This window comes from Hyla sarda, chromosome 2, assembly GCF_029499605.1.
Source record: "Hyla sarda isolate aHylSar1 chromosome 2, aHylSar1.hap1, whole genome shotgun sequence".
Taxonomy (NCBI): domain Eukaryota; kingdom Metazoa; phylum Chordata; class Amphibia; order Anura; family Hylidae; genus Hyla; species Hyla sarda.
Genome location: NC_079190.1, coordinates 180,799,990 through 180,824,076, shown reverse-complemented (window position 1 = coordinate 180,824,076; position 24,087 = coordinate 180,799,990). Strand labels below are relative to the sequence as shown.

At 46.5% G+C, this 24,087-nt stretch overlaps 1 protein-coding gene across 5 annotated transcripts in view; it reads left to right on the top strand.

Moving 5' to 3' along the window:
• The first annotated feature begins 7,421 nt into the window (after nucleotides 1-7,421).
• The window catches only part of LOC130355561 (cohesin subunit SA-2-like), a 192,291-nt gene continuing 175,625 nt past the window's right edge, over nucleotides 7,422-24,087 (top strand). For 2 of the 5 annotated variants that reach the window (XM_056555844.1, XM_056555843.1), the window contains exon 1: nucleotides 7,425-7,657. The gene's annotated coding sequence lies outside the window, so the exon portion shown is untranslated. Of the gene's footprint in view, nucleotides 7,658-24,087 lie in introns of all 5 variants that reach the window. The other 3 variants (XR_008888580.1, XM_056555845.1, XM_056555846.1) reach the window with 3 other exon arrangements.

Here is a 24,087-nt window from a genome sequence, read left to right as displayed (position 1 = left end):
TAGATGGTTATTGGATGCACTGAGCCCTCTAAGAGATGTTGCCATTCTTCTAAGGCCAACTTAATAGCAAGAAGCTCACGTTCCCTTACCTCCTAACCAGCAGCACAAGTGGGGTGTTCTGCCCCTGTGAAGCTGGCAGGAGGGTGGAATTTTTAATTCTGCTCAAGCAATTCAATCTTTAATCAGCCCCCCATATAAGGCCTCCTCCCACAGGCCACATTGTTTTTTTTCTGTACAGGACAGCAGGATGGGCAGGCTCCCCCCTTCCTTTCTGGAGCCTGCATGGAATACTACTTTTTAGTGCCTGCTTCGGCTGCACATATACATTTTTATTTTTCCCATTTATCTTTACTTATAGCCCTTTGTGCTATAAGTACCTTTTTGCCGGCATTCCGCAAAAGTTCTGGAGTTGCTGGTGTGATCTGGGGGACGCTGAGTGCGTCTCCTGGGTCAGGGGGTTGGTGGACGTGCGCTGTTCCTCCATTTTGCTGGCGTCTGCGTTCTCCAGCACTTTCGCTTGGGAGCTCCGTGAAACCGTAAGTTGTCGCCTGATGACTTCCGGTTTCGGCGCAGGATTCGCTTTCGCTCAAATTAGCTCTTTTTTTCTTACGGGAGCATCCGATTCTTCCCTCCTATAGGAGGGAAGAACCTTGCGTTTTTTTTTTGTTTAAAAATCCGCTTTACCCTCATATTATTATTAAGCTAGGACGCACACTGTTTAGCTCACTTCCGGGGGCGGGGCTAATTGTAAAATTCCTGCACGCTCCCCTATTTAAAGCGGCTCCTCCATGCAGCAGGTCTCTTGCTCTGCTGCTGGAGTCCATTGTGCATTTTGCATCTCTTATGTAGCTTTACAGTTATGCTCTGTGAATTGCTATTGCTGGCTTTTTAAATAAATTTAAAAAATTATAATTTTTCCTTTTTCTTCCAGACATGTCTACTCCCCCTAGTGGTGACTCTTACATTGGGAGCCGAAAAGCTACCTCTAAGAGACAGCATCTCACCTGTGCGGAGTGCGGTACTCCCCTTCCGGACTCCTATGAGTTTAACAGGTGTCCTGGTTGTCGGCCACCTCCTAATCCGGCGGAACCCACCGTTAAGGATATGTTTATATGGATGAAGGAGTTCATGGGGAACTTCATTAGGGAATTAAAGCCTGTGTTTTCTGCAAAGATACCCAAGTTTCTTCAAGTACCACTTCCATGCCTGAAGATTCGGTAATATCTGTGTACGCGCGGTCTGAACAGTCCGTGGAGGAGATAGTTTTACCATCTCTCTTTCCGGTAGAGAAAACACAGAGATTACTTCGGTCCATCCAGTCAAGGGACCAAGGATGTTGACCAAGGGGAAGCCTCAACGTCCACCTTTAGAGGGCCGTGGGCCTTCAAAGTGGATGATACCCTCAAAAACTAATGGTTGCTGAATGGAAGCACCTAGATAAACCTCCCGTTCTCACCAGGAGATTAAAACTAATGTATCCTCTTCTGGAAAATGAAGCAGATTCCTGGCTTCCACCTCCTAAGGTGGATATGGCAGTCACCAAACTGTCTAAAAGGGTGCTGGTTCCTGCGGACGACGGCAGCAATCTTCAGGATTCCCTGGACAAGAAAGTAGATTCCTTAATGAGACGCTGCTATTCAGCTGCTTCTGCCTCTGCTAATGTGGCTATTGCATCTTCTGAGGTCGCTGAATTTGTAAGGACCATGTTCTTTGTATTCAGTCGGACATCGAGGGGAATGTTCCCAGAAAAGAGATTCTGGACTCATTCAAGACCCTTCTCCTTAGTTTGTATTTTCTTTGTGAGGCATCCCAACAGCACCTTAGATTGGCTGCAAAATCCATGGGTCTTGTTGCTGCGCCCCTGGATGGCAGATAACTCCGCTAAGTTCAACTTATGTGGACTTTCTTTTGAGCCTGGTCGACTTTTCAGGTCTCAATTAGATCAGATTATGGAAGGCTTTGCCGACAAGAAGGGTAAATGCCTTCCTGTTCAAAGTTTTAACAGCCAGGGTAGAGGGAGAGGGGGTAGAAATCAGGCCTCTTCTAGAACACAGAGGCTCCAAGCTAAACAAAAAGGTGGTGGAGGACGCTGTCGTGGTAAAGACAGAAATCTGACCAATGACTTTTCCTAAGTATCCACCCACGATTTCCCTCTCCCTTCCCTTCAAGATCCTCAGGTGGGAAGTTTATTCACCAACCCCCCTCCAGTAGGAGGCCGCTTAACCCCTTAAGGACGCAGGGTTTTTCCGTTTTTGCATTTTAATTTTTTCCGCATCACCTTCTAAAAATCATAACGCTTTAAATTTTGCATATAAAATTCCATACGATGGCTTATTTTTTGCGCCACCAATTCTACTTTGCAGTGAAATTAGTCATTTTACCCAAAAATCCATGACAAAACAGAAAAAAATTCATTGTGCGACAAAATTGAAGAAAAAATTTCATTTTGTGAATTTTGGGGGCGTCCGTTTCTACACAGTGTATTTTTCGCTAAAATAACACCTTATCTTTATTCTGTAGGTCCATACGATTAAATTGATACCCTACTTATATAGGTTGGACTTTGTCGTACTTCGGAAAAAAAAACTCATAACTACATGCAGGAATATTTATATGTTAACCGCTTAAGGACCAGGCACGTATGCGTACGTCCCTGCGCCCTGGGTCTTAAGGACCAGGCATGTACTCATACGACCCCCACATGTCGGCGATCGCCACAGATCATCAGCGAAATCGTGCGGGCGATCTGCAGTGATTCCGGTCATTCGGGTCAGTGGTGACCCGATGTTCCGGAACTAGATGGTGATCAGCGGTGTACAATACACCGCCAATCACCTGCCGTTGCTGGGGAGAGGTGACAATACTGTCACCTCCCCAGCAACGCTACTTTTGGCCGGCGATCATCTGACCAATAGTAGCGCGGCAGAGGAGGGGTTAACGGTCCATTCCCGCTGCTGCACCCGCTCTCTGTGTTCAGTCAGCGGGTGCAGCAGTGAGGAGAAGACCGTGGATCCCCCCTCAGAGCTCCGGAGCCCCCTCACCAGCCTTAGAACAGGGACAGCGGATTGCAGGGACAGGTAGGAGTTAATAAAGTTAAAAAAGTTAAGAAAAAAAGTTTAAAAAAGTAAAAAAAAATAAGTCCCCCCCCCGACCCCCTAATAGGTCCCCAAGGGTCCTATTAGGGTCTGATCCCTGACCCCGGGTCCTATTAGGGGTTCAGGGAGCTGCGTGCGCCATCCGTTTTTTTTTTTGGCCGCAGCTTTTTTTTTTATAAAAAAAATCCCCCCCCCGGGTCCTATTAGGGTCTGATTCCTTACCCCGGGTCCTATTAGGGGTTCAGGGAGCTGCGCGCGCCACCCTTTTTTTTTCTGGGCTGCAGCTTTTTTTTTTTCTATTACTGTTGTACACTTTTTACAAGCACCAAGCACCACACACTACATACTTCCCCGCCCCCCCCCCCCGCACAAACCCCTCCCCCCCGCCACTAAACCCTCCCCCCCCCGCCACTGTAGAAAAAAGGCGATGGCCCGCCGGGCATTTTTGGCAGCGGAGGCTTACGCTTTTTTAGCCTCTGACTCCGAATCTGCCAGTGAGGACGAGGAAGATCCTACATTTTTGTGTTCTTTCTCGTCCTCCTCATCATCTAGTAGTGATGATGAGTCCCCTGTACGGCGGCGGAGATGCCGCCAGGCGAGGGCACGCACCCCCCATGAGAGTGACCCAGTGGCCGACACTAGTACGAGGAGTGGCAATGCCGCTCGTAATAGGAGTCCGGCCCCCCAGACAAGTGCACCGGAGCCCCCTTCCGATGACCCTGTCTGGAGCCCTCAGAGGATTATCAGCCACGGATTCCTGAGTTTGTTGGAGACTCAGGAATCCGGATTGACACGCCTGGCTTCACTGATCTGGACTTTTTAAAGTTTTTTTTCAGTGACAGCCTGGTCAATCACATGGTGGAGCAAACAAACTTGTATGCCCAGCAGTTCATTGCCCACCACCCCGATTCGCTTTTGGCCAGGCCCAATGAATGGTACGCTATTGATGCAGCGGAAATGAGGACATTTAGGGGCCTCTCGCTGCATACGGGCCTGGTCAAAAAACCAAGTGCTCGTCATTACTGGAGCGGGGATGTCCTCTATCAGACCCCGCTTTACAGTATGGCGATGACACGGAGGCGGTTCGAGGCCATTCGGAAATGACAGCATTATGCAGACAATGCAGTGGACTTCAGCTCCACTTATGGGGTACCTCCATACTCAGAAGAGATGGGGTTAAAAATTTTGGGGGGTATTTTCTGCTATTAACCCTTGCAAAAATGTGAAATTTGGGGGGGAAACACATTTTAGTGAAAAAAATATTATTTTTTTAACATATGCAAAAGTCGTGAAACCCCTGTGGGGTATTAAGGCTCACTATATTCCCTGTTACGTTCCTCAAGGGGTCTAGTTTCCTAAATGGTATGCCATGTGGGGGGGGGGGGGGGGGGGGTTTGCTGTTTTGGCACCATAGGGGCTTCCTAAATGCGACATGCCCCCCGAGCAAAATTTGCTCTCAAAAAGCCAAATATGACTCCTTCTCTTCTGAGCATTTTAGTTCGCCCGTAGTGCACTTCAGGTCAACTTATGGGGTACCTCCATACTCAGAAAAGATGGGGTTACAAATTTTGGGGGGTATTTTCTGCTATTAACCCTTGCAAAAATGTGAAATTTGGGGGGGAAACACACATTTTAGTGAAAATTTTTTTTTTTTTACATATGCAAAAGTCGTGAAAAACCTGTGGGGTATTAAGGCTCACTTAATTCCTTGTTACGTTCCTCAAGGGGTTTAGTTTCCAAAATGGTATGCCATGTGGGGGGGGGGGGGGCGTTTGCTGTTCTGGCACCATAGGGGCTTCCTAAAAGCAACATGCCCCCCAAAAACCATTTCAGAAAAACGTCTCCAAAATCCCCTTGTCGCTCCTTTGCTTCTGAGCCCTCTACTGCGCCCGCTGAACAATTTACACAGACATATGAGGTATGTGCTTACTCGAGAGAAATTGGGCTACAAATATAAGTATACATTTTCTCCTTTTACCCCTTGTAAAAATGAAAAAATTGGGTCTACAAGAACATGCAAGTGTAAAAAATGAAGATTGTGAATTTTCTCCTTCACTTTGCTGCTATTCCTGTGAAACACCTAAAGGGTTAAAACGCTGACAATGTCATTTTGAATACTTGGGGGGGGGGGGTGCAGTTTTTATAATGGGGTATTTCATGGGGTATTTCTAATATGAAGAACCTTCAAATCCACTTCAAACCTGAACTGGCCCCTGAAGAATAGTGGCCCACATTTATCAATGTGTTTACACCGTTTTTCCTTCTATATTTGGCGTTAATTTGGCGCAAAGTATGTTTTTTGCGCTTTTTTGCGCCTTTTTGTTTCGAAGTTTCTGCTGATTTTGAGTTACGATCCACTGATTTGGGCAGTACGCATGATATGGATGTGTTTTATCAATTGCGCCTTTTATAAAAAGGCGCATAAAAAGGCGCAAAGACCAGAAATACGGCAAAAATTTACACCAAGCTCAAGGTGGTGTAGGAAATCCTTCTACGTGTCCACTGCGCTATAACAAAAACCAGTGTAAGATAGAGGTTTGAAGGTATTACCGTGCTTGCGCCAAAATCATCAAGATGCGTGCGCCTTTTTAATAAAAAAGGCGCAAGGACGGGAAATATACGGGGTTTAAAAAGACGCAACAAAAACACGGAGGTAGACAGGTAATGATAAATGTGGGCCAGTGACTTTGAAAATTTTGTGAAAAATTGGAAAAATGCTGCCGAACTTTGAAGCCCTCTGGTGTCTTCCAAAAGTAAAAACTTGTAAATTTTATGATGCAAATATAAAGTAGACATATTGTATATGTGAATCAATATTATTTTTTATTTGGAATATCCATTTTCCTTACAAGCAGAGAGCTTCAAAGTTAGAAAAATGCAAAATTTTAAATTTTTTCATCAAATTTGGGGATGCAAGTTACCACAAAAATTTACCACTATGTTAAAGTAGAATATGTCATGAAAAAACAATCTCGGAATCAGAATGATAACTAAAAGCATTCCAGAGTTATTAATGTTTAAATTGACAGTGGTCAGATGTGCAAAAAACGCTCTGGTCCTAAGGTGTAAAATGGCCTGGTCCTTAAGGGGTAAAAATTCTCATCTTCTAACCCCGCATACGGGCCGGTATGAGAACTCATTTTTTTGCGCCATGTTCTGAAGTTTTTATCGGTACGATTTTTGTATTGATTGGACTTTTTGATCGCTTTTTCTTCATTTTTTCATTATATAAAAAGTGACCAAAAATATAAGCTATTTTGGACTTTGGAATTTTTTTGTGTGTACGCCATTGACCGTGCGGTTTAGAGATGAGCGAACTTACAGTAAATTTGATTTGTCACGAACTTCTCGGCTCGGCAGTTGATGACTTTATCCTGCATAAATTAGTTCAGCTTTCAGGTGCTCCTGTGGGCTGGAAAAGGTGGATACAGTCCTAGGAGACTCTTTCCTAGGAATGTATCCACCTTTTCCAACCAACTGGAGCACCTGAAAGCTGAACTAATTTACGCAGGATAAGTCATCTACTGCTGAGCCGAGAAGTTCGTGAGAAATCAAATTTACTGTAAGTTCGCTCATCTCTAGTGCGGTTTAATTAATGATATATTTTTATAGTTCGGACATTTCCGCTTGCGGCAATACCACATATGTTTATTTTTTTTTTACGCAGTTTTTTTTTTTATGGGAAAAGGGGGGTGATTCAAACTTTTATTAGGGAAGGGGTTAAATGACCTTTGTTAACTTTTTTTTCCACTTTTTTTTGCAGCGCTATAGCTCCCATAGGGACCTACACTGCACACAATGATCTCTTGCATGCACACTAGTTTCTTAAGATACGGGACCGTATACGGCTGGGGAGAGGGGGGGCGGGGCAACTGCACGCTGCCGTATGCGGTCCCGTATCTAATGTATTTCAGTAAGCGACCGGAGTGAAGCGCTGCCTCCGGTCGGCTCCGTTTTGCCCCCTATATAGTTTCCCGACCGGACCTAAAAACGCTGTTGACTACGTTTTTAGGTCCGGTTGGGAAACCATATACGGGCCAAAACGGAGCCGACCGGAGGCAGCGTTTCACTCCGGTCGCTCATTGAAATGCATTAGCTACGGGACCGCATATGGCAGCGTGCAGTTGCCCCGTCCCCCTCTCCCCAGCCGTATACGGTCCCGTATCTTAAGAAACGTAGTGTGCATGCACCAAGTTGGAAAGAGCAATGCCAATATTTAGTAATGATATACACATTGTTACTGTAGCCTACTGTGTGCTCTCCGCTCCAGTCATGTCGCCGCGCGCCTCATACGCGCACACATAGCTGGGCGACGATTGGCTGCTCTGCCGCTGCTCCAGCGTGAAGGAAGGAGCAGGAAGAATGAGGGGCGGGCACAGCAGCAATCACAACCCCTCACACTGGGAGGAACCTGGGCTATCAGGAGGTGTGCCTGCTGCTGCCCAGTCCGTCATCTCCTCAGGTACCCGGCTGGAGGAGGAGTCGCAGACTTGTTAGTAAACACGGACCCGTGGGGAAGAAGCCAGTCTGTGGGAGAAGAGTCAGCGCTGCGCTTGGCCCAGGTTGGCACCTATCCAACTTCTGACGCTGTTGTCCCTTAACCCTCTGTGTACATGCATAGAAGCTATAACCGCTTACAAGCCGCCATGTTTGCTTCAGTTTGTGTATATAGTTTTGCACAGTGAATGACAGGAGATGTGTGGTCTCTGAGGGTGGCGGCTTATCAGGGGGGGGGGGTCACAGGTGCTGTAGATGTTTCCTTGAACCTTTACCTGGGCTTGTGGTCTCACTACTGCAGTGTTTCCCAACCAGGGTGCCTCCAGCTGTTGCAAAACTACAACTCCCATCATGCCCGGACAGCCAAAGGCTGTCCGGGCATGCTGGGAGTTGTAGTTTTGCAACAACTGGAGGGCACCCTGGTTGGGAAACACTGCACTTCTGACTGGTTACAGAAATGTACCTCATATCCTGCATCTTTCCATACTTCCTGGTACCCTGCAATAGAGATGAGCGAACTTACAGTAAATTCGATTCGTCACAAACTTCTCGGCTCGGCAGTTGATGACTTATCCTGCATAAATGAGTTCAGCTTTCAGGTTTTCCGGTGGGCTGGAAAAGGTGGATACAGTCCTAGGAAAGAGTCTCCTAGGACTGTATCCACCTTTTCCAGCCCACGGGATCACCTGAAAGCTGAACTCATTTATGCAGGATAAGTTATCAACTCGTGACGAATCAAATTTACTGTAAGTTCGCTCATCTCTACCCTGCACCTATGGATCACAGAACAGTAGCTGTGTTCTGAGGATGTAATATGTCAGTGGTCTCCAACCTGTGGACCTCCAGATGTTGCAAAACTACAACTCCCAGCATGCCCGGACAGCCAACGGCTGTCCGGGCATGCTAGGAGTTGTAGTTTTGCAACATCTGGAGGTCCGCAGGTTGAAGACCACTGTAATATGTAGTCCATGTGAATTCCTTCTTTGTTTTTATGCATCTGAAAGGAATGCATGTAGTGACTGGGTCTGCCGAGGCATGGGCATACATTTTTACACAAAATAATACAGTATATGCCATAAATGTGACTTCAATTGCAAATAGATAGAGAGCCGGCTCTATAGTGTAGTCTAGCGATCCCGTGATATGCTGAAGCTGTGCTGTTATGAATGGACGGGTGGTGCGGCATGAATGTCAGGGGTGCGCTTACATGGAACATGTAGTGTAGCTAAATGTAACGCGTAAGAAAGTACATAAAACACACTACCCGGTTTCATGCCAAAGAAGAGGTAACTTTATTCCAGGAGTTACATGGAATACAGGAATCAGGGTCGGGAAAAGGAAGGAGGTAGAGCTCGGCCGAGCTCGTGGAACGACGGTCCCGTTTCGCGGGTTCTCCACTTGGTCACGCCCATGTGACTTCAAAGACCTGCACATTCCTCAAGAGCAAAGTTCCCATGGCCCAGTTTGGGCTGTTTTTGGTGGCCTAACATGGTCGGGAAGCTGAAAACACCTGAGTGGGCTGTTTTTAGAGATGAGCGAACTTACAGTAAATTTGATTCGTCACGAACTTCTCGGCTCGGCAGTTGATGACTTTTCCTGCATAAATTAGTTCAGCTTTCAGGTGCTCCCGTGGGCTGGAAAAGGTGGATACAGTCCTAGGAGACTCTTTCCTAGGACTGTATCCACCTTTTCCAGCCCACCGGAGCACTGGAAAGCTGAACTAATTTATGCAGGAAAAGTCAGCAACCGCCGAGCTGAGAAGTTCGTGACAAATCGAATTTACTGTAAGTTCGCTCATCTCTAGCAGTTTTCATAACTTTCATTGACATTACTGGGAGTTGTAAAAAGAACAAACAAACAACACACCATAGCACTACAAGCTGATAGTGACACTCCTGTCGCCTACACCATAGCACTACAAGCTGATAGTGACACTCCTGTCGCCTACACCATAGCACTACAAGCTGATAGTGACACTCCTGTCGCCTACACCATAGCACTACAAGCTGATAGTGACACTCCTGTCGCCTACACCATAGCACTGCAAGCTGATAGTGACACTCCTGTCGCCTACACCATAGCACTACAAGCTGATAGTGACACTCCTGTCGCCTACACCATAGCACTACAAGCTGATAGTGACACTCCTGTCGCCTACACCATAGCACTACAAGCTGATAGTGACACTCCTGTCGCCTACACCATAGCACTACAAGCTGATAGTGACACTCCTGTCGCCTACACCATAGCACTACAAGCTGATAGTGACACTCCTGTCGCCTACACCATAGCACTGCAAGCTGATAGTGACACTCCTGTCGCCTACACCATAGCACTACAAGCTGATAGTGACACTCCTGTCGCCTACACCATAGCACTACAAGCTGATAGTGACACTCCTGTCGCCTACACCATAGCACTACAAGCTGATAGTGACACTCCTGTCGCCTACACCATAGCACTACAAGCTGATAGTGACACTCCTGTCGCCTACACCATAGCACTACAAGCTGATAGTGACACTCCTGTCGCCTACACCATAGCACTACAAGCTGATAGTGACACTCCTGTCGCCTACACCATAGCACTACAAGCTGATAGTGACACTCCTGTCGCCTACACCATAGCACTACAAGCTGATAGTGACACTCCTGTCGCCTACACCATAGCACTACAAGCTGATAGTGACACTCCTGTCGCCTACACCATAGCACTACAAGCTGATAGTGACACTCCTGTCGCCTACACCATAGCACTACAAGCTGATAGTGACACTCCTGTCGCCTACACCATAGCACTACAAGCTGATAGTGACACTCCTGTCGCCTACACCATAGCACTACAAGCTGATAGTGACACTCCTGTCGCCTACACCATAGCACTACAAGCTGATAGTGACACTCCTGTCGCCTCCTGTAGCCCCGTCAGACCACCAAGCCCAAACCGCCTCTCAGAAGTGACTTGGAGCCAAGGCCGATGCCAGATCTCTTTGTGGGACTGTCACATTGCTTCACTGCTGAGAGGTGACTTGGGCTCTGTGGTCTGGGGGGGCCACAGAAAAGAAGCGAGTTGTTCAGGCAACCCCCCCCCCCCCAGTGCACCAAGGAGGGGCCCAACCGGTATTGAGGTATGGGAAAAATTCATATCTTGCAGGAAAAAAAATTCGGTATTCGGTATGAACCAGTATACCGCCCAGCACTACTTTTACTTTTGAATTTGATTCCGAGATAGTTTTTTCGTGACATATTTTTCTTTATGTGGTAAATTTTCGTCGATACTTGCATCATTTCTTGGTGAAAAATTAAAAAATGTCATGAAAATTTTGAAAATGTTGCATTTTTCTAACTTTGAAACCCTCTGCTTGTAAGGAAAATTGACATTCAAAATAAATTAGATCTTGATTCACATATACAATAGGTCTACTTTATGTTGGAATCATAAAGGTGACATGTTTTTTACTTTTTGAAGAAATTAGAGGGCTTCAAAGTAAAGCAGCAATTTTCCAAATTTTCATGAAAAATTCAGAATATAATTTTTTCAGGGACCAGTTAAGTTTGAAGTGGATTTGTGGGGCCTTTCTGTAAGAACCCCCCCCCCCCCATTATGGACCCCATTATGAAAAGTGCACCCCTCAAAGTATTCAAAATGACATTCAGAAACTTTGTTAACCCTTTAGGTGTTTCACTGGAATAGCAGCAAAGTAGAGGAGAAAAATCAAAATCTAATTTTTTTTTTTACACTAACCTGTTCTTGTAGCCCCATTTTTTAGACTTTTTGCAAGGAGTTAAAGGCGAAAAAGACTCCTAAAATGTGTAGCCTAATTTCTCTCGAGTATGGCAATACCTCATATGTGCTCTGCAGATGCACAACATGGCTCAGAAGGGAAGGATCAGCTTTGCGATTTTGGAGAGAGAATTTTGTTGGAATGATTTTCGGGGGGCATGTCGCATTTAGGTAGCCCCATGGTGCCAGAACAGCAAAAAAAAAAAAACACATGGCATACTATTTTGGAAACTACACCCCTCAAGGAACATAACAAGGGGTATATTGAGCCTTAACACTTCACAGGTGTTTGACGACTTTGTGTTGAAGTTGGACGTTAAAATGGAAAATTTTATTTTTAACACAAAAATGATGGTGTTACCCCAAATTTTTCTTTTTCACAAGGGGTAATAGGAGAAAATGGACCCCAAATTCTCCTGATTAAGAAAACGCCCCATATGTGGACATTACGTGCTCTGCTGGCTCAGTACAATGCTCAGAAGACAAGGAGCAAAATTTGGATTTTTGAAAGAGAATTTTGCTGAAATGGTATTTGGGGGGCATGTTGCATTTAGGAAGCCCCCATGGTGCCAGAACAGCAAAAAACAAACAAAAAAAAACCTCACATGGCATACTATTTTGGAAACTACACCCCTCAAGGAACGTAATAAGCATTACAGTAATAACTTATACCTCACAGGTTTATTGAACAGTGTTTTTTTATTGAACAGATTTTTAACACTAAAATTCTTGTTACCCCAAATTTTTCATTTTAACAAGGTGTAATTGAACAAAAATCCCCTGAAAATTTGTAGCCCAATTTCTCATGAATAAGTAACTACCTTATATGTGGACATAAATTGCTCAGCGAGTGCACTACAGGTCTCAGAAGAGAAGGAGCGCTGTTTGGCTGTAGGAGAGAGAATTTTGCTGTAATTGAAGGGGATTTGGTGAGGGAATTGAACAGAGGGATACTAGTGTAATAGTTATCTACGTAAAGGGGGTTACCCTTATCTAGTAGTGGGTGCAAAAGGTCCCATACAAGTTTCCCGCTGACACCCAGAATGGGGGACATTCTGGGGGTTCAATACAGGAATCTCGACCCTCATACACTCTAAACCTGTAAGTACCTGGAGGTACTCTCACAGAGTTTATACAGTTCACGCTATATCTGGCCCGCTTCGATGGGATGTATTGGCGGAACATGAGTCTCCCCTTAAAACTGATAAGACTCATCAATTGAGACCTCCCTTTGCGGAACGTAGGCCTCCAAAAACTTGGCCCCAAAGTGATCTATGACAGGCCGTATCTTGTACAGGCGGTCATAGGCGCAATCCCCTTGGGGGGGACATGCTGTATTGTCATTGAAATGCAAGCATTTCCTTATGGCCTCAAAACGTTCCCGTGCCATGGCCTTACTGTAGAGCGGGGTCTGGTCGAGGACGTCCCTGCTCCAGTACTGCCTGACACTTTTTGACCAGGCCCATATGCAGCACGAGGCCCCAAAAGGTCCTCATTTCGGCTGCATCGACTGGGGACCAGCCATTGGGCCTAGCCAAAATCGAGCCCAGGTAAACGACGACAAACTGTTGTGCATACAAGTTTGTCAATGTCACCATCATATACACCAAAAGAAGGGGCCAAAATAATGGTCATAAAAAATATATATCTTTATTACAAAATTGATTGAAACAATCCAACAGATTAAAAAATTACAATATCACTTAAAGGGGGCAGTTACACACACAGAAAAATAGAGGTGATTATATCGTATAAAACGCCTGATGGAAATAATCACCTTACATGGTAATAGGTAGAACAGTGGAGCAGGATCACTAATAAATGCTATATCCAGAGAAATCAACAAGAAGAAAGGAAAGACATAGTAATAATAATAGTTATACACTGCAGGGAAAAAGGCTGGAAGAGGGAAAGGTCACACATAACATATTGCAGACCGGCCAGACCATATACCCCATACAATACCTCACCCCGAATGCATTTTCGCTAAGGCTAAGTCTCCACTTGGTTTTTTGTCCTGCGTTTTTAGGGATAAAAAAAACGCCTGAAAAATCGCCAGTGCAATGTACGTCATCATACGTTTTTTCTGGCATTTTTTTCATTTGTGTGAAAATTGCACTTTGGCGTTTTTTTTTTTTTTTTGGTACCCAAAGTTTGTTGGGTACCAAAAAAAAAAAAAAAATGCAGCAGTGATGGAAAAAAATTATTAAACGCAATGTATATATTTTATAACCCAATTTTTATTATTTTTTTTTTATAAAGTGTGTGTGTTTCCCTTTTTTTTTCTCAATTTTTTACATTTTTTTATGTAGGACTACTACTCCCAGCATGGAACAGACTGTTCCATGATGGGAGTGGTAGTACCTGTACTATAGACATATCGCCCCGGGTGTCAGTCCTGACACCCAATCCGATCGTCCATAATATAGCAGAGAAGCGAGCGGGTCTATACAGCACTCTCCTCTCCGCACTATACTCCGGCCAGAGATGTCAATAGAAATTCATATCACTCATTCATATTTTCCGCCCAGAGCTGTGATTGGCCGGATGGTTTCAGCCAATCACAGCTCTGAGGAAAAGATGAATGAATGAGTGGCCGGCCCGGAGTATAGTGCAGAGCAGGGATGTGAGCGCTGTATACAGCCGCTCCATCTCTGCTATAGACAGGACTATCACAGCGGGTGTCAGTAGTGATACCCACTGCAATCTGTTCTTATCTGCAAGTACTACTACTCCCAACATGGAGCACACTCTGCTCCATGCTGGGAGCTGTAGTACCTGCATTAATAGACAGATCACAGCGAGTGTAACTTCTGACACCCGCTGCGTTCTGTCTATTAATGCAGATACTACAGCTCCCAGCATGAGTGTGCTCCATGTTGGGAGTAGTATTAGCTGCAGTTATGGAAAGATCACGGCGGATGTCACTCCTCCTGACGCCCGCTGTGATGCTCCTGTATAATGTATGGATGCGGCTGGTACTCTTCTATGGTCTCCTGCCTTGCCGTATATATACACATGTTCCTATTTCTCACAGAGAGCTGTGATTGGCTGGAACCATCTGGCCAATCACAGCTCAGCGGGAAATATGAATAAGTGTAAATATACGTCAGGGCAGGGGACCATAGAAGAGCGGCCAGCCGCATCTATACATTATACAGGAGGATCGCAATGGGTCCAAAAAAGATTAAAAACCGCCCGCAAAAATGCCAAAGTTAAAATCCACTTATCGTTTTTCTCGTTTTCTTACTCCCATAAACTTCTATTGGAGCAAAACACAACGATTTTGCAAAAAAACGCCGGCTTGAGCGACATACATCGTTTTTTCCATAACGCCAAGGAGCTGAAAAAACCGCAAAAAAAGTGAAAAAACGCCAAAAGGATTAAAAAAACGCCAAGTGGAATTAGAAATTTGTGATTTCTCATTGATTTACAGCTAACATCTGGCCGCCGTGTTTTTTTGGCCAAAAAAACGCCATGCGGCAGAATTGACGTTTTTCTTGACGTTTTGCCCAAAAAAAAAAAAAAAAACAAGTGGAGACTTAGCCTCAGGCTTTATCAAGGGTCATGTCTCAGAATGGAAGTCAGCACATTAAGTATACCGGGTCAGCCAATAAACACAATGCTCACCTGTCACATAGTACGCTAAATCCGTGTTTGCCAAAGCATGATGTCGGATATCCGACCATAGTACAGTGACGTGCACATAATCATGTGATGCGCACGTCACTGCAGAAGTATCGCGAGATCTGCATGGATCCCACGTATCATTGGAATCTATTCACAGTGACGTGCATGAGGAGAAAATTAAAAAGAATATGTAAAAATAATAAAATGAGAATAATAATAAAAATAAAAATTGGCTAGAAACTCAAACGATCATGGGTATGGTGTCTATGTGAAAAAGAGTAATGAAATATACAACACAAGTATTATGTGTATTTGATGTGAAAAGAATAACACTATAAGTAGTGTAAAAATTGATAATGAAATGTGTGGACAATAAAATACAGAGGCCACTCATAGTGGCAAGTGAATATGTGAGACTGAAGAGTGTGATGAATTGAGTGTGGATGATAGAGGGATACTAAATAACAAAAATAATAATGAAGAAGTGTGCTAAAAATCCAAACCATCATAAGTGAAGTGTCTGTGAGAGAAGGGGGAATGAAAAATATACAACGATGCTACTATGTGTATCTGATATAGAAAGGAATTATCATCAAGAAAATTATAAAAGCCATCATGTTGACAAAGTCGTCACTGAAATAATGACTAAAAAAAGTCTATTTCAGTGAACCCGGCGATTAGGGATCGACCGATATTGATTTTTCAGGGCCGATACCGATAATCTGTGACGTTTCAGGCAGATAACCGATAACTTGTACCGATATTCCGGTATAAGTTATCGGCTATTTCTCGCCCCTACCAATCCCCCCCCCGGCGGGGCAGAAGCTGTTGCAGATCAATTACTTAAATCGGGCACTTTAAATCAATGAACTGCAGCGGCTTTTGCGGGGCCAGAGACTGCCGCCGCCACCCGCTTCTCTCCCCCTGCCTGTCCTGGGGTCCTCCTGAGTCCAACCACCACCGCTGCCCAATTGCCTCCCCCATCCCTGGTTTTATAATTACCTGTTCCCAGGGTCCGCGATACTTCTGGCTCCGGCGGCGTCCTGCGCTGTCACTGTGCGCACTGACAGTGACATCGTGTTGAGGACATCACTTGTCATTGCGCAGCACACCGCAACAGCGCAGGACGCCGCAGGAGCCAGAAGTATCGCGGACCCCGGGAACAGGTAATTATAACATCGGGGATGGGGGAGGCGATGGGGCAGCGGCGGTGGCGTTATGTGGCCAGAGGATGGGGGAGGCAATGGGGCAGCTGCGGCAGTATGTGGCCAGAGGATGGGGAGGCAATGGGGCAGCGATGGTATGTGGGCAGAGCATGAGGAGGCAATGGTGGTGGCGGCGGTCGTCTCTGGCCAGGGGCGGGGCATTATTGGCATATTGGCAAGGTAATTGCCGATACGGATAATGTTTAAAATCGTGAATATCGGCCGATAACATCAGCCAAACCGATAATCGGTTGATCCCTACCGGCGATGTCAATTTGGATTCCTGGGTTGACAACAAACCCAGGAATCCCGGGCTCAAAGTTCTCTGGGGTAGTCCAGACAGGTTCACCGTTGAGGGTACCAGTGGACTTGCCTGGCGGGCCGCCATACTAGTACTGGCGACAGGATCGCTAGTACTAGTATGGGGCACAGGGTCAGTTGCATGGGGGGTTTGTGGTCACGCACGGCAGCGTCTCCGCCGCCTTGGGAGCTCATCATTACTATATGATGAGGAGAGCGAGGAAGAGACCAGGAAAGTGGGGTCTTCCTTGCCCTCCCTGGCACTTTTAGAGTCGGAGGCAAGTAAGGCATATGCCTCCTCTGCTGAAAACGCCCTCCAAACCATTGCTTAACCCATATGGGAAGGGGGGGGGGTGTGTATGTGTAAGTGTTTTACTTTGTGTATATGTGTGTGTGTGTGTGTGTGTGGGGAAAGAAATAAAGGGGTGTGCTTCTGACGCCAAAAAATCCTGTGCCAAAGAGCATATACCTAATCAGTTGTGTGCGCCACTGATTAGGGCTCAGTGGCGGCAGGGGGCGCAGAAGACACCAAAAGGGGGGGTGAGGGGGGGATAAATAAAGCACCTGCCTGAACCCTAAAAAAAAACGCTGATCAGTTATATATTACTGTCAGCGATCAGGGCGGGTGCACATAGGGGTACGGTCCGTCCACACAGCGCAGACCTGCTGCTGGTGGCACGGACCGCAAATCCCCAATAAAGGTGCTATAAAAAAACGGGGAAAAAAACTCAGTGGGATGGGTGATTCGCCAACAGTGACCGGACGCCCTTTATGGGAAAGAGACGCTCTTTACAGAAAAAATATATGGGGGTAAGCCGCAGCGCCCCTGTAAGGGCTGGAGCACGCAAAAGAAAAAAAAACGCCCGCAGGCAGAGCTTATAAGAAAGAAGCTGTCCCTGCTATCCCTCACAGGGCAAGGGGACAGGGGGCTACAAGGGCACAGTATGGGGGGGATTTCTCAAATTGTTTTACTTATAAGAAGCTGTCCCTGCCTAACACCACTATCCCTCACAGGACAAGGGGACAGGGGGCTACAGGGGGGCTTCTAGGGCACAATATGGGGGGGGGGATGTTTTACAAAATCACCTTACAGTCTCTGCTCTGCTCACCAACTACAAGCTTTTGGTGGGCTGAGCAGGACTTTGAGGTGATTTGGGGGCATCTGGAGGGTAATGGGAGGGTGCTCCCCTCCCGCCAATATATTTCCAATCAAAGGGCTGTGGGAGGATCATCACTGATTCCTCTCACAGCTAACTCTGAAGCGAGCTAGGTCACGTGTGCACGATGAATTTAGAAACATCAGTAAATCATTGTAACACTGATTTTCCTGATGATAAAAAGAGGAGACTATGTTTTATACATCTATTGAGGGTGGAGTGGATGAGTGTGCCTGTTAGGAGTGGACTAGATGGCATGTAATAGGATGAATATGCACTTAACCCCTTCCCGACCTATGACATACCTGTACGTCATGGGTGGCAAGGTGTTCCCGACCCATGACATACAGGTACGTCATGAACATTTTTGCCGCTACTCGCGGCATCCCACAGCGCCCGGTAAGATGGTGGCTATCACTGATAGCCAGCCATCTTACCATGCGACCATGGGGGGTTTCATCCCCCTGCCCCCCCAGCGATCGCTGCTATCAGCTGGTCAAATCTGACTAGCTGATAGCAGCGTTTCGCTATCAGAATACTTAGCAGCGCGGTGTATGAGTCCCGATCACGGGGATCGGGACACACACCGCTCTGCTAAGTGTCCCTGACCCGTCCCCCAGCGTCACTTACCCGTCTGAGCGGTGTCCAGAGCGGTCCCGGCGGCGAGCGGTGTCCTCCATGCGGTCCCGGCGGCGCTGCGTCCCGGGGGTGAGTTTCCGGCAGCAGTGCGGCAGCTTCATTGGCAGCAGTGAGATCGCCGTAAAGCGATCTCACTGCTGCCTCTGGGAGTTTCAAAACTGCAACTCCCAGCATGCCCAGACAGCCTTTGGCTTTCTGGGTATGCTGGGAGTTGTAGTTTTGCAACATCTGGAGGTCCTCAGTTTGGAGACCACTGTATAATGGTCTCCAATCTGTGCTCTTCCAGATGTTGCAAAACTACAAATCTCAGCATGCTCAGTCTGTCCAGGCATGCTGGGAGTTGTAGTTCTCTAACATCTGGAAGAGCACAGATTGGAGACCATTATACAGTGGTCTCAAAACTGTGGACCTCCAGATGTTGCAAAACTACAACTCCCAGCATGCCCAGACTGCCCAAGCATGCTGGAAGTTGTAGATCGGCAACATATGATCCTTCAGATGTTGCCGAACTACAACTTCCAGCATGCCTGGGCAGTCTGGGCATGCTGGGAGTTGTAGTTTTGCAACAACTGGAGGCACACTAGTTGGGAAACATTGTCCGTTTCCTACCTCAGTGCCTCCAGCTGTTTCAATTGTTGCAAAACTATAACTCCCAGCATGCACTGACAGACCATGCATGGTGGGAGTTGTAGTTTTGCAACAGCTGGAGGCACACTGGTTTGGAAACACTAAGTTTGGTTGCAAAACACTTGAAAGTTGATTACTTAACTTAGTGTTTCCAAACCAGTGTTCCTCCAGCTGTTGCAAAACTACAACTCCCAGCATGCACGGACAGCCAAAGGGCATGCTCGGAGTTTGCAACAGCTGGATGTTTGCCCCCTCCCCCCAATGTGAATGTACAGGGTACACTCACATGGGCGGAGGTTTACAGTGAGTGCTGCAAGTTTGAGATGGCGCAAATTTTGCGCTGCAGCTCAAACTTCCAGCGGCAAACTTGCTGTGAACCTCTGCCCATGTGACTGTACCCTAAAAACACTACACTACACTAACACTAACCTAAAATAAAAAGTAAAAAACACTACATATACACATATCCCTACACAGCCCCCCCTCCCCCCAAAAAATGAAAAACGTCTGGTACGCTACTGTTTCCAAAACGGAGCCTCCAGCTGTTGCAAAATAATAACTCCCAGTATTGCCGGACAGCCATTGACTGTCCAGGCATGCTGGGAGTTTTGCAACAGCTGAAGGCACCCTGTTTGGGAATCATTGGCATAGAATACCCCTATGTCCACCCCTATGCAAATCCCTAATTCAGGCCTCAAATGCGCATGGCGCTCTCTCACTTTGGAGCCCTGTCGTATTTCAGGGCAACAGTTTTGGGACACATATGGGGTATCGCCGTACTTGGGAGAAATTGCCTTACAAATTTTGGGGGGCTTTTTCTTCTTTAACCCCTTATGAAAAGGTGAAGTTGGGGTCTACACCAGCATGTTAGTGTAAAAAAATAAATTTTTTACACTGACATGCTGGTGTTGCCCTATACTTTTCATTTTCACAAGAGGTAAAAGGGAAAAAAGACCCTCTAAATTTGTAATGCAATTTCTCCCGACTACGGAGATACCCCATATGTGGGCGCAAAGTGCTCTGGGGGTGCACAACAAGGCCCAGAAGGGAGAGTGCACCATGTACATTTGAGGCGATTTGCACAGGGGTGGCTGATTGTTACAGCAGTTCTGACAAACGCAAAACAATAAATATCCATATGTGACCCCATTTTGGAAACTACACCCCTCACGGAATGTAATAAGGGGTGCAGTGAGCATTTACCTCACTGGTGTATGACAGATTTTTGGAACAGTGGTCTGTGAAAATGAAAATTAAAATTTTTGATTTGCACAGTCCACTGTTTCAAATATCTGTCAAACGCCAGTGGGGTGTAAATGCTCACTGCACCCCTTATTAAATTCCATGAGGGGTATAGTTTCCAAAATGGGGTCACATGTGGGGGGGTCCACTGTTCTGGCACCATAGGGGCTTCCTAAATGGGACATGCCCCCCAAAAACCCTTTCAGAAAAACTCGCTCTCCAAAATCCCATTGTTGCTCCTTCGCTTCTGAGCCCTCTACTGCGCCCGCCGAACACTTTACATACGCATATGAGGTATTTCCTTACTCGAGAGAAATTGGGTTACAAATTTTAGGGTGATTTCTCTCCTTTTACCCCTTGTAAAAATAAAAAAAATTGGGTCTACAAGAAAATGTGAGTGTAAAAAATGAAGATTTAGAATTTTCTCCTTCACTTTGCTGCTATTCCTGTGAAACACCTAAAGGGTTAAAACACTTACTGAATGTCATTTTGAATACTTTGGGGGGTGCAGTTTTTATAATGGGGTCATTTATGGGGTATTTCTAATATATGAAGACCCTTAAAATCCACTTCCAACCTGAACTGGGCCCTGAAAAATTACGATTTTGAAAATCTTGAGAAAAATTGGAAAATTGCTGCGGAACTTTGAAGCCCTCTGGTGTCTCCAAAAGTAAAAACTTGTCAATTTTTTTTATGCATATGGGGGCTGAGGCAGGTGGTACTGAATCTCACAGTGCTTCTCCAGCAACATGAAGGGTGGGGATGGGGGTGCTGTCACGGACGATTTTTTTCTTGCAGCTCCTCCAGCAAGACGAGGCTGAGGGGAGGGCGTGTATGTTGTCAGTGCAGCACTGCATGCCGCCCTCCTCCAACATGGGGCGGGGGTGGTGCTATTAGGGATGCGGCTGGATGGCGGAAAAGCTAGGTTTGCTGTGACAGGCAGAGCGGCGCCCCCTCAAGAGGCCGCTCTAGGCGATTGCCTAGTTTGCGTATAGGCAGAGCCGGCACTGACTACCAGAAGCAGCAGTAAAGAGCTTCACTGCTGCCTCTGATGCAGACAGATCCTGCGCAATCTGCCGTCAACATATGCAATGCGGATCACAGCAGATCTCCAGAATGATCTGCTGCGATCCGCCGGTGGTGCATGCGTCTACATCGCGCTGCCACCGGCTTCTATATACACTGTAATAATTCATAATCCCGGGATACGGGAGCTCTGATTGGTGGATAGCTATCCACCAATCAGAGCTCCGTGTCCCGGCGGCAGGGACTATGAATTATGACAGCTGTATATAGAAGCTGGTGACAGCGCAGTGTAGCGCTTGTACCGCTGATTTTACAGTTAATAAATGCAGATCGCAGCGGGTCTCTGGAGAATGACCTGCTGCGATCTGCACCTCAGCCCCAGGACTACAACTCCCATCATGGGCAGAGTCTGTCCCATGATGGGAGTAGCAGTCCTTACTGTGCCAAATCCACTCTTTGGAAAATAGAATCGATGATTTAGAGCAGTGGTCTTCAACCTGCGGACCTCCAGATGATGCAAAACTACAACTCTGGAGGTCCGCAGGTTGAAGACCACTGATTTAGAGCATCTTGCTACGTTAAGTCCAAGATGGCTTATATTTGCGCAAAAAAAACAGCGTACTATAGATGTCACTCCAAGGTACCCCGATTCAGCCACATCTGGAGGACATGCTCTACCAAAACGTGCACAAAAAATGCGCCAAAAAAGGGCTTGCGCAAAATTTTGCGAAAAAAAATACACACAAAACAGGGGTAAAATCTTTGATACATCTCCCCCAAGGAGTGTATTAAGATCACTATAATTTGTGAGTAATATGCTATCCCCTTTTAGGTTGAAAAATAGAAATCATAACTGATATGAAAGATGGAAGACAGGTACCATTTAACAACTAGGTACCTAGTCTGTACTTTAGCTATAAGCTATCTAACACATAGTAAAGGAACAGGGTGGCCTAACATCTGATATCCAAAGATCACAAACCTGTTACATGCATTTATGTTATTGGTTACATTATTAGAAGCCTAGTTGACAACATCTAAACTTGTTACATTCACTCGTGTTGCGGTATACATTATTATAAGCTTCTATGATGGTATCAGATTACTGATATAATTCTAAGTCTGCACACAAGCGCGGAGAGAAGAAAATTGAGGCAGGAGAGTGTAAGTTCTCGCGCATGCGCGAGTGCAAGTCGGATGAGTTGATAGTTTTCGCGCCTGCACGAGCTGAGAAAGAAACTGTGAGTCTAAGTTCTCGCGCATGCGCGAGCTTGTCAGGCACGGTAAATTATGCCTGAATCACATGACCGCTCCTATGCGACCCGGAAGATAAACATCCAGCAGATACGAAGGTCCGATCCACCAGGTTAATAGGGGGCGTTAATCCCAAGGTATGAGATTATCCCATAGGATGATTCCAGCGCATAGGAAATGATGCGCTGGACAGCGCACGGGAAGTAACATGTGCCCTATATTGATTAGTAGTATTATAAATAGATTATAAATTAGTGACCGCAAATTTTAAAGATTAGTTTTCACTTTAGGTACCAGAGCACTTTTACTAGCAATAATAAAAGCTAAGTTTTAACTTGGACTGAGGTAGTCTCTAGTTTAGGGCGGTCCTGAGGGGCTTGTCCCTAAAATTGTATATAATTTAATTGCCCTAAGACTCCCTGGGGAACTTTTGGTCTCTCATGCCACACCACACGTGACCCTTTACGTCCGGGTAACTGGGACCCTGAATGCCCGGAAACACCACAAATCACCGGTCTGTATTGACTGGCGATTTGCAGCGGTCGCCGATATGGGGGGGTCTCAGGACCTCCCTCGGCGATTTGTTGGGATGCCTGTTGAATGATTTCAGCAGGCATCCCGTTCCGATCACCGCCCGACGAGCTGTTGTGATCGGAAATGAAGAGGGCGTACAGGTACGCCCTCCGTCCTTAAGTACCGGGACGCGAGGACGTATCCATACGCCCTCTGTCCCCAACAGGTTAAACCCTTAAGGACCAAGTGCGTACAGGTACACCTTTGCTCCCTGGTACTTAAGGACCAAGGGCGTACCTGTGATATTGATCAGCAGGCACCCCGCGCAAATGCCCAGGGGGGTCATCAGACCCCCCATATCGGCGCAAATCGCAAGTGAATTCACACTTGCGATTTGCACGATTCCGGGTCATAACGGGTCTATGGTGACCCGGAATATAAGGGGGATCATGGTTGTCTAAGACACCCACGATCCCCCTGAAGGGATAGGAGTGAGGTGGCAAGGGTGCCACCCCTCCTATCCCTGCTATTGGTGGTCTAGACGCGACCACCAATAGCAGATCGGGGGCGGGGGGGGGGGGTTAACTTTCGTTTTCCCCGTCCTGCCTACCCACAATAGGCGTGGCAGAACGGGGAACCGAAGGGGACCGGGTGCCGAAGGTCCACTTACCCCTCCGGAGGCTGTGGGCGACGATCGGTGTCGGAGATCGGCGGGCGGCGATGTCGTGCAGCAGGCTCCCTGGATCCGACGGAAGCCGGTAAGTTGCCTAGCAACATCTGGAGGGCTACAGTCGGAGACACTATACAGTGGTCTCTATACTGTAGCACTTCAGATGTTGCAAAACTACAACTCTTAGCATGCCCACACAACTGTTTGCTGTCTGGGCATGCTGGGATTTGTAGTTTTGCAACATCTGGAGGGCCACAGTTTGCAGTGGTCTCTATACTGTAGCTCTCCAGATGTTGCAAAACTGCAAATCCCAGCATGCTGGGAGTTGTAGTTGCGATCCCTACAGCTGTTGCATAACTACATCTCCCAGCATGCCCTTCTGCGATCAGTACATGCTGGGAGTTGTAGTTTTGCAACCGTTGGAGGCACACTGGTTGGAAAATATTGAG